General features: G+C 38.7%; 1 long non-coding RNA gene across 1 annotated transcript; it reads right to left on the bottom strand.

Annotated features, from left to right (window-relative positions):
- Positions 1-2,195: 2,195 nt before the first annotated feature.
- On the bottom strand, positions 2,196-3,095 carry LOC106091867 (uncharacterized). Its single transcript, XR_001222060.2, has 2 exons — positions 2,762-3,095; positions 2,196-2,457 (listed from the first exon to the last, which is right to left on the bottom strand). It is a non-coding gene; the product is annotated as an uncharacterized LOC106091867 (long non-coding RNA).
- Between the last annotated feature and the right edge of the window lie 8,971 nt (positions 3,096-12,066).

Genomic DNA, 12,066 nt, shown 5'->3' on the forward strand with positions numbered 1-12,066 from the left:
CCTTATTCGATTTGGATGCAAAAAGTTTTTTGTTATGACTTCCAACAGTTGTGCCAAATATGGTTTTAATTGGTTCACAACCTGATATAACTGCCGTATAAACCGATCTGGGATCTGGATTTCTGGAGCATCTAGAGGTTGAGATTATTATCCGATTTGGCTGAAATTTTGTACAACGACTTTCCTAATGACCTTCAAGATACGTGTCAATTGTGGTCTGAATCGGTCTATAGCCTGATACAGCTCCCATATAAACCGATCTCCCTATTTTACTTCATGAGCCCCTAAAGGGAGCAATTTTTATTCAAACCCTATAAATCTTCGTTTTATATATATCATTCACAGACCGAATAAAACCAAATTTAATAAAGTCAGTTGGAAGTCATGAGTGAAATCACTTTACAAAATTTAAGCCCATCGCCTGAAAAAAGCGCCCTCTATAGGCGCAACGAAAAAATCGCCCTCTTTAGGCGCAATGTGTTTAATATGATACACTCAGTGTCGGATAGTTTATTTTTGGTAAATTTTGCAAAAAATTTAACTTTGCCGATAGTATCGATAGGCAAAATTTCCATCGATATTCAGACAAAAAACAAGTAAAAGCGTGCTAGGTTCGGCCGGGCCGAATCTTATATACCCTCCACCATGGAGCGCATTAGTTAGTTCTTTTCCCGGCATCTCTTCTTAGGCAAAAAATGATATAAGATAAATTTGCTCTGCTCTTAGAGTGATACCAAGATATGATCCGGTTTAGACCACAATTAAATTATATGTTGGGGACCTGTATAAAATGTCAGCCAATTCGATTAAGAATTGCGCCCTTTGGGGACTCAAAAAGTAAAATAGAGAGATCGATTTATATGGGAACTGTATCGGGCTATAGACCGAGGTCATAAGAGGATCCGTCATAAGAGGATACGTCGTAAAAAATTTCAGCCAAATCGGATAAGAATTGCGCTCTCTAGAGGCCCAAGAAGTCAAGGCCCAAGATCGGTTTATATGGCAGCTACATCAGGTTAAGGACCGATTTGAACCATACTTGGCACAGTTGTTGAATATCATAACAAAACACATGGTGCAAAATTTCATTCTAATCGGATAAGAATTGCGCACTCTACAGGCTCAAGAAGTCAAGACCCAAGATCGGTTTATATGACAGCTATACCAGGTAATGGACCGATTTGAACCATACTTGGCACAGTTGTTGAATATCATAACAAAACACGTCGGGCAAAATTTCATCACAATCGGATAAGAATTGCGCACTCTAGAGGCTCAAGAAGTCAAGAACCAAGATCGGTTTATATGGCAGCTATATCAAAACATGGACCGATATGGCCCATTTACAATACCAACCGACCTACTCTTATAAAAAGTATTTGTGCAAAATTTCAAGCGGATAGCTTTACTCCATCGAAAGTTAGTGTGCTTTCGACAGACAGACGGACTGACATGGCTAGATCAACTTAAAATATCATGACTATCAAGAATATATAAACTTTATGGGGTCTTAGACGAATATTACGAGGAGTTCCAAATAGAATGACGATATTATTTAGTATACCCCCATCCTATGGTGGAGGGTATAAAAATGGCTGCAATTATTGTGACGTAATATGACATTAAACTTTTACAGGCGCTTTCCTTATGGAATCACCCATATGTAGATTATCAAAACTGACAGATGTCGGTCATGTTGAGCATTGTACAATGTTGCCCAAAACCAGCGGGATAAATAAAACTTTGTCTATTATTACTCATATTTGTTGATAGAGACCAACAAGCTGAGTTGTGGTATGAGACGGAGAGATAGTGTACTATAGAGAAAATTATGTCGCTAACAGTTTCCGTTTCCGTTCGGGAAGTCAACCTACTTAACTGTATGCGTTTTAGGCTATTGCTCACTCTCTCTCTCCCTTCCCATTTCTTAAAATTGGCTGAGTACCCCCGCAGTGCGTGGCCTGATGAGGACATTCAGGATGCTGATATAGTTGCCAGAGACCTCTGTTCGATTTCGAGTCACATGTTGAGTTGTTGTAATTTGCCATTAAATCATCAGCTTATCATTCTTGCAGCAACCTAGGGATATGGCATTTACTTTGGTATTTATTTGTAATTAAAATTAATTGTACGGAAAACGATTGGTCAAATATCAGTGTGTGTGGGAAAAAACAATGAAAACTGATGACAAGGAATCACAGGAAAAGTCACAGAGATTTAATTTACTTTTAATATCCGTTCTTTTAATAATCAAAGACCAACTTCAATTATGAATTTTGTGTCAAAAATTCCTTTAGTCATCACATCCTGTTAGCTGCTTTGGTAAACTGCATCATTACCCTTTGCTCAAATTGGTTTTGTCCAAAAGTAATCATTCGTGTCAATTAACTCTTCGCTTAAAATTGCCAAAGTTCCTCCACTTGTTCTTTCTCTTCGTCTTGTTACCACTGCAAGTTCCTTATCATAAAATAAATAATTAGTTTTTGTATTAGCAAATCTACTGCGGGGCATTTTGGAAAAGGAAACCGTCCAAGGAAACCTTGCCATGCCAAAGGAAATGCAAACCCTTCCATTGCTGTGCCTGTTGTTGGTGTCTTTGTTGTTGTTTACCATTATAACTTAATCAAAATTTTGCGAAAAACGGAGATTTTTCGTTGATAATTTGCATAAATGGAAATTTGTTTTTCCATCAAAAGACATTTTAATATCCTGAGGACATTTTCCACTTCTACCACCACCCACCCAAAACAATGTTACGAACCATTGACACACACACATATACAGCATTTGCTTGTACAAGCGCAAGCATTGTTTGCGGATTTTTTTTTGCCAGAAAGGATATGAATTTCCTTCATTGTTGAATTTATTGAATTTCATTATTGATTTTTGTTGATGGTATGCCATGTAGTTCTCTTTGCTGACATGCCAATTTTATGTTCCGCCAATAGTCTTTCATTTGTATTATGTACGTAAATGTATGAGGATTTTGAGTTTTTTTTCTCAGGTAAACCCTGAAGGCCTACGTACATATAGATCAGTCTTTAAAGAAGGTTTCGTCTTGGGTTAACTTAATATTAATGCGGAAAGATGGTTGATAAAAAGGTTTTACTATTTTAGTGAAATACTTCAGAAAAATTTCATAAAACCTTGCCACCTGTTAGGATATTTTGGATTTTTTTTTACAAAATTGTGAAAGTTCCGATGTCACGTTAAAGAAATATTAACGTTAATAGGGGAAACTTTGGTATAAACCACATGTTGAAATTTCCAAAATGTTGACAAAAACCCCAAAAACTCTTTCGAAAAAACTTTCGCCGATCTTATTACGAGGGCTGCCTTTCATATTGTTGAAGCCAGTTCAACAGCATTGAAATGCCCAACTCTGCAACTATTAAGCTCACGGAGAGCATCCATGGATTCGCTCCAATTTTCATTTACTTTCCTCTCTTTGAAACACAGAATTTATGCTCGCGAAAAGCGGCTCTTATTTACTTTAATTTTCCCTTGATTATCTTTCTTTCCCTTTTTGCCTTATTGAAATAAGTTAATTCAGTGTATCACTTTAAAGTGTAAAGTTCAAAGTCAATACAGTCCACTTAAACCAATGTCCCATTGGCCTCGTAATAAACCACATGAATTGAAAATGACACCACGCGTTTCATTTCATAAAGTTCGCTTGCGGTCTCATAGGAGCAAATGCATCAATTAACTTAGGGAAATAGAAGACCCTTCGATCCATCAACCATTGGTCGAAGGCGTCCCAACACATATATTTCGGGATTGGACAATCCTTGTGTTGTAACCTGCCAACTTACATCTCTATCGTATGTCAACATTTTGACATACGAGCGCTATTTGTGTTGTTTACAGTAATTTAAAAGATTCATCTAGCCCACAAAATGGAATTAAATCGTGAACATTTTCATGCGATTATTTTTTACAACTTTCGACATGGATTAACTCAACAACAGTGCTTCGATTAACTTAATTAAATTTTTGGCGATGAAGCTCCAGAACCAGTGTTTATCGATGGTATGGTGAATTCAACCGAGGAATTTCTTGAAGGTCGTCCAATATCAGTTGTTGTTCCAAAAACCATTGATACTGTGCTCCAACTGATTTTGAAAGATCGTGATGTGACCTATCGTTAAATTGAGACAACCTTAGGCATAAGTGGGACCAGCATATATTTAAGCGTCAAAATAAACTTGTTCGCTTTCCGATCTCACACAATTTGTCAATCGCTCAAAAAAGGCTCGTGTCGATTGGTCGAAAGAAATGCTCCAAAAATACGATCGCGGTGCTTCGAAACACGTCTATGACATCGTGACAGGTTATGAATAGTGGATTAGCGCATATGAGCCCGAAAGTAAACAGCAGTCGGCTGTATGGGTGTTTCAAGATGAGCAAAATCCAACAAATTTTGCGCACGAGGCTCTTTCAACCATGATAGCCTATTTTTTCGGGAAAACTGGAACGTCGCAGTCGGACTAACTAGAACAACGCAGAACAGTCAATACTGAGTGGTGCGCAACCATTTGTTTGCAGTTGTCTTCCAAGCAATCAGAAAAACCAACCGCAGAAGACGGATCACTCTGCACCACGACAATGCGAGGTTTCACACATCGGCTCAAACAACTGCATCTTTGAGCACTCAAAACATCGATTTGATCAGTCATCCACCGCATATTCCTGACTTGGCTCCGAATGACTTATTTTTATTCCCGTACGTAAAAAATAAAATGAAAGGTCAACGCTTTTCGACGCCTGAAGAAGCGGTTAATGCGTTTTGGAGATACATCAATCAAAGTGACAAAAGGGCTCCGACAATTGGTTCAAACTCATGCAAAAGTGTACAGATCTTAAGGGGGAATATTTTGAAAAACCATAAAGCTATTTTCGATGATTAATATTTGTTTTTGTGTTCTCTAATCCCGATATATAAAAGGCAAACCTCGTTCTTATTATACCCAAGGATGGGGGTATAATCATCATATATATTCTTGATCAGCGTAAAAATCTAAGACGAACTAGCCATGCCCGTCCGTCTGTCTGTTGAAATCACGCTAAAGTCTTTCGAAATTAAGATATTGAGCTGAAATTTTTGTCAGATTCTTTTTTTGTCCCTAAGCAGGTTAATTTCGAAGATGGGCTATATCGGACTATATCTTCATATAGCCCCCATATAGACCCATCCGCCGATTTAGCATCTTAGGCCCATAATCGGTCCAGATTTGGATATAGTTGCCATATAGACCGATCTCCCGATTGAAGGTTTTGAGCCCATACAAGACGCAATTTAGGACAGTGAGTTGTGTTAGGTTCCCGACATCCTTCTTCAATTTGGCCCAGATTGGTCCAGATTTGGATATAGCTAACTCTCGATTTAAGATTTTGGGCCCATAAAAGACGCATATATTGTCCGATTTCGCCGAAATTTGGAATTTTGGACCCATAAAAGGCGCATTTATGGTCCGATTTTGCCGAAATTTGGAACAAGGAGTTTTGTTAGGCTCTTCGACATTTTTCTGCAAATTAACCCAAATCAATCCAGATGTGGATGTAGCATCCATATAGACCGATATCTCGATTTAAAGTCTTCGCCAAATAAAAGGCGCATTTATAATCCGATTTCACTGAAATTTGACACAGTGACTTATGTTAGGCTTTTCGACATCCATATATGGTTCAGATCAGTTTATTTTTATACCCTCCACCATAAGATGGAGGGTATACTAATTTCGTCATTCTGTTTGTAACTACTCGAAATATTCGTCTGAGACCCTATAAAGTATATATATTCTTGATCGTCGCGACATTTAATGTCGATCTAGCCATTTCCGTCCGTCTGTCCGTCCGTCCGTCCGTCTGTCTGTCGAAAGCGCGCTAACTTCCGAAGGAGTGAAGTTAGCCGCTTGAAATTTTTCACAAATACTTCTTATTAGTGTAGGTCGGTTGGTATTGTAAATGGGCCATATCGGTCGATGTTTTGATATAGCTGTCATATAAAACGATCTTGGGTCTTGACTTCTTGAGCCTCTAGAGTGCGTAATTCTTATCCGACTGGGATGAAATTTTGCACGACGTGTTTTGTTTTGATATCCAACAACTGTGCCAAGTATGGTTCAAATCGGTCCATAACCTGATATAGCTGCCATATAAACCGATCTTGGGTCTTGACTTCTTGAGCCTCTAGAGTGCGCAATTCTTATCCGATTGGAATGGAATTTTACACGACGTGTTTTGTTATGATATCCAACAACTATGCTAAGTATGGTTCAAATCGGTTCATAACCTTATATAGCTGTCATATAAACCGATCTTGGGTCTTGACTTCTTGAGCCTCTAGAGGGCGCAATTCTTATCCGATTTGAATGCTTTTTTGCACGAAGTGTTTTGTTATAATATCCAACAACTGTCCCAAGTGTGGTTCAATTCGGTTCATAACCTGATATAGCTGTCATATAAACCGATCTGGGGACTTGACTTCTTGAGCCTCTAGAAGGCGCAATTCCTATCCGATTTGGCTGAAATTTTGCATGAAGTATTTTATTCTTACTTTCAACAATTGTGTCAAATAAGGTTCAAATCGGTTCATAACCTGATATAGCTGCCATATAAACCGATCTGGGATCTTGACTTCTTGAGCCTCTAGAGGTCGCAATTATTATCCGATTTGCCTGAAATTGTACTACGGATCCTCTCATGCCCATCAACATACGTGTTTATTAGGATCTGAATCGGTCTATAGCCCGATACAGCTTCCATATAAATCGATCTCTCTATTTTACTTCTTGAGCCTCTAAAGGGCTCAATTCTTATTCGAATTGGCTGACATTTTATACAGTTCTCTAACATGTAATTTTATTGTGGTCCAAACCGGACCATATCTTGATATCGCTCTAATAGCAGAGCAAATCTTTTCTTATATCCTTTTTTGCATAAGAAGAGATGTCGGGAAAGGAACTCGACAAATGCGATCCATGGTGGAGGGTATGTAAGATTCGCTTACATACCCTCCACGCTTTTACTTGTTAGATATAGCTACTTAAAATACCAATATGTTGTTACAATGAATTGTACTAATAAGTAGTTGGTCCAAATCGGAACATATTTCGATATAGCTGCTATGCGGGATAAGATTTTTGACAAAAGGTGGTTTACATACATAACTGAGGTGGTGGGTATCCAAAGATCGGCCCGGCCGAAATTAACGCCTTTTTACTTGTTCTTAAATATTTTTCTTGCACCGTAGGAAAAATATTTAAAACTTTTGTAGTTATTTAATTATATTTCCGATTGAACCGTTGAGTAGAATTAAAGAAAATTTCAGCTCATAAAAAGTAAAATTTTTACGTTACAATACGTCTAAGCACTAGGTAGAAACACAAATAATATTATACTCCAAGTGTTCTCCAGTGGAGCGGCAAATCCTAAACCCGATTGAAGACTTAAAATGAATTCAAAAATCACGACAGTTGCGTCGAAGCTGTTAGGCCTTACCACCTTGTCTGCTACTAAAACCTCGACCGTCAAGAGACTAACTGAGCCTTTTCCAGACTCCTGGTTCGGGTCTCGGGACAAGACTAATTCCATTTTACCTTCGGCCTTCTCTGGCAAAAAAAAGAAACAATTCAAGACTCATTGCTCTCAAGTTTATTGAGGCTCTTTGTGAGACTGATTCTAAATCTCTTACTATTGGCAGAACAACCATCCAAATCAAAATGCAAATTTGTCCATGAACATTCTATTAATGACAAGTAAGAGCGTGCTAAGTTCGGCCGGGCCGAATCGTACATACCCTCCATTATTGATCGCATTTGTGGAGTTCTATGCGCGGTATCTCTTTTTAGACAAACATAGAATATTGAATAAGAACTGTTATCCTATTGGAGCTATATCAAGTTATAATCCGATTCGGACATTGTAGAAGTCATTGTGTAATATTTCAGTTCATTCGGATAAGAATTGCGCCTTGTAGGGGCTCAAGAAGCAAAATCGGGAAATAGGTTTATATGGGAGCTGTATCAAGCTATTGATCGATTCAGACCATACTATACACGTATGTTGAAGGTCATGAGAGAAGCCCTTGTACAAAATGTCAGCCAAATCGGATGAGAATTGCGCCCTCTAGAGGTTCAAGAAGTCAAGATCCCAGATCGGTTTATATGGCAGCTATATCAGGTTCTACGTCGATTTATGCCATACTTAGCACAGTTATTGAAAGTCATAACAAAACACCTCATGCAAAATTTCAGCCAAATCGGATGAGAATTGCGCCCTCAATTGGCTCAAGAAGTCAAGATCCAAGATCGGTTTATATGACAGCTATACCAGATTATGAACCGATTTTAATCATACTTAGCACAGTTGTTGAAAGTAATTCCAAAACACTACGTGCAAAATTTCAGTTAAATCGGACGAGAATTGCGCCCTCTAGAGGCTCAAGAACTCAACACCCCAGATCGGTTATATGGCAGCTATATCAAAATATGGACCGATTTGAACCATACTTACCGTAGTTGTTGGAAGTGATACAAAACCACTACGCGCAAAATTTTAATAAAATCGGATAAGAATTGCGCCCTCTAGGGGCTCAAGAAGTCAAGATCCCCAGATCGGTTTATATAACAGATATACCAGATTATGAACCGATTTGAACCATACTTGGCACAGTTAATGGATATCGTAGCAAAACACGTCGTGCAAAATTTCATTCAAGTCGGATAAGAATTGCGCACTCAAAAGGCTCAAGAAGTCAAGACCCAAGATCGGTGTATATGGCAGCTATATCAAAACATGGACCATTTACAATACCAACCGACCTACACTAATCAGAAGTATTCGGGGAACATTTCAAGCGGCTAGCTCTATTCCATCGGAAGTTAGCGTGCTTTCGACTGACAGACGGACGGACATGGCTAGATCGACATAAAATTTCGCGACGATCAAGAATATATATACTTTATGGGGTCTCAGACGAATATTTCGAGTAGTTACAAACAGAATGACGAAATTAGTATACCCCCTTTTTGTAGTCCGAACGGCGTGCCGCAGTGCAATACCTCTTTGTGGAGAAGTTTTTACATGGCATACTGTGTCACAATGTAGCCAGCATTAGGAGGGGATTCACACCGCTGCAAATATTTCAGATGTTCACGGTGGGTATTGAAACCAAGCGTTCGGCATCAAAGGCGAACATGCCATCTTCTAACCCACGGTGGTCTCTATCCCGATATAGGCCGGTCTCTCGATTTAGGGCCATTGGCTTCTAAAAACTGCATTTATTACATGGTTAGGCAGAAATTTAGACAGTAATTTGTGTTAAGATCTTTGTCTTAATCTAGCTTCCATATGCACCGATCTCCCGATTTAAGGTCTCAGGGCCTTAAAAGGGGCGTTTCAGCCAAATCGGGCAAAAATTGCTACTTGTATGGGCTCTACAAGTCATATCGGGAGATTGTTTTATATGGGAGCAATATCAGGCTATAGACCGATTCGGACCGTTCTTATAACAGTTGTCGGAAGTTATAGCAGAACACTAGGTACAAAATTTCAGTCAAATCGGACAAAACTTGCAGCTTTCAGTGGCTCAAGGAGTCAAATCGGGAGATAATTTTATATCAGGTCAAAGACCGATTTGGGCCGCACTTCGCACAGTTTTTGGAAGTCATATCAGAACACCACATGCAAAATTTTAGCCAATTTGGAAAAAATTGCGGCTTCCAGGGGCTCAAGAAGTCTAATCTGGATATCGGTTTATATGGGAGCTATATCTAAATCTGAACCGATATGGCCCATTTACAATCCCCAACGACCTACATCAATAGCCAGCGACTAGCTTTACGCATTCGACCGCTATCGTGTTGTCGACAGACGGACGAAAGGACGGACATGGCTAGATCGACTTAGAATGTCGAGTCGATCAAGAATATTTGTACTCTATGGGGTCTTAGACGAATATTTCGAGGTGTCATACTATGGTGGTGGGGTAAACAAATATATATTTAAGTACCCAAAAAATGTTTTTATTAGGTAAATGCCCAATCAGTACCCATGCATTGGAAATTTACCCAGTAGAATTCTAGCTCAACTAAACCGTGGTAGAGGACACAAGAATAGTCTTACTAACTTCTATGCCTCCTAGTGTTTATCTACTGTTATAGGTAGTTTGTCTGCCGTTTCTTTAGACTACAGGATGTTGTACTCTAATTTCATTACTCCTGGTTAATACCTTCAATTAAATTTCATTTTGGACACAGCATGATTTCCAATGATTTTCACACATTCGTGTGAAACAAAAACCCCTGCACTAAAACCCTATGGAAAATATAATAACTTAACACATTTTACCCTAATTTCATTTTGTTATCAAATAAGGTGAATGAAAATGAGAAGAAGTAGCAAAGAATGACTATGGGACACATTAGCAGATTATGGGAAGAGCAGAAGCTCAACTAATAGATCACTTACAAAGGATCGCCCGCTGGGCCAACACCCGCTCTTGTAGCATTGCTGCCTATTCGCACAGACACCAAGCAACTCGATAAGTAATCCGCTTAAAAGGTTTGCAATATTCCCAATTCAATTGCAAAACGCAAAATATTCTCTACAAAGGACACAATGACAGAGAGGGAGAGAGAGAGAGAAAGAGAGATGTGAGAAATAATAAAGGATCTTTGCGGTAAACGATGAAATGGAAAAATGTGAGTGAATGTCATGTAAAATATGCAAGGATTAAATGAACAGCAGAGATTTGTAACAAAAAAAAGTTCTAAACACACAACATCAAACCACACAAAGAGAGCAGGGTTTCTCTCAATTTGCCGGACAGCTCTATTTAAAATACAAATCCTTGTTAGGCATATGCTTTGGTGCTTAGTGTGAGAGTGCTCGATTTTAAAGTAGTGTAACAAGATCCTTATCACTGCATGTGTCCTTTGTGTTTCGAGTCTATTTTGAGGTTTTGTTACACTTTTCTATTTTGTCCTTGCGGCTTTTTGTCCAATATTTCTATGGCCTTACATGTGCTCAAAGGCGTTACTTGTTGTTTTAGCTCTCGCTTCTTTTGTGCTGACATGCAGCTTGCCATTGTTGTTGAATACTGATCTGGAGGATATTTTTCAAGATTTCTTCTCTTTTGTTTGAAGTAGTGGTAAAAAGGAAACAAACGTATCACTCTTAAATAATTGGCGGTTTAAATAAGAAAATAAAACGCCTTCTCATTTTTGGGGGAAATATTCTTTAAGATGGTATTGATATCAATTTTGTAATGCCGCCATGCATAGGGATTGGCGAAAGAATGCGCCTTAAGCCTGAGGATGCTTGATATTTGATAAAAGTGAAATATTTTCATAGTATCCAAGATTTTGTACTTGAAAAAAAATGCATTATTGTATTTTTTTAATATCCACTTCTATAAAATGGGGGTATACAAATCAATTTTGTTTGTATACATGTTTGTATACATTCTTGATCGTGTTGACATTCTGAATGCGACCGTAGCGCAGAGGTTAGCATGTCCGCCTATGACGCTAAACGGCTGGGTACTAATCTTGGCGAGAAAAAATCAGCAAAATTTTCAGCGATGGGGGATAGCCATGCTACTTCTGGCAACATTTGTAAGGAACTGTACCATTTGTTATGGCAGCCATGTAAAAATTTCTCCCCAAAGAGGTGTCGGACTGCGGCATGCCGTCCGGACTCGGTTATAAAAAGGAAGCCCCCTCATTGATATTTGAGAAGTTTGCCCCTGTTCCGTAATGGAATATTCATGGGCAAATTTACAACAACCTTGTCGAGTACAGTTCAAATCGGTTATGAGCCCCAAGAAGCTGCATGGTAAGTATTGTCAAAATTGATAAAACCTATAACCTGATATACTAAATTTCCGATCAACATTCAATTAAGGTACAGTTGATATTCCTATCATATTAATGACAGTAGCCCGATTAAAGTTTAACCTCTATTATAGCGAGCCTCCTCTTTAATATCGAGTCTGAACGGAGCGCAGCAGAGCAACACCACTTGGTAGTTTTGACATGGCAAGATACCTCACAAATGTAG

The sequence above is a fragment of the Stomoxys calcitrans genome, chromosome 5 (assembly GCF_963082655.1).
Source record: "Stomoxys calcitrans chromosome 5, idStoCalc2.1, whole genome shotgun sequence".
Lineage (NCBI taxonomy): Eukaryota > Metazoa > Arthropoda > Insecta > Diptera > Muscidae > Stomoxys > Stomoxys calcitrans.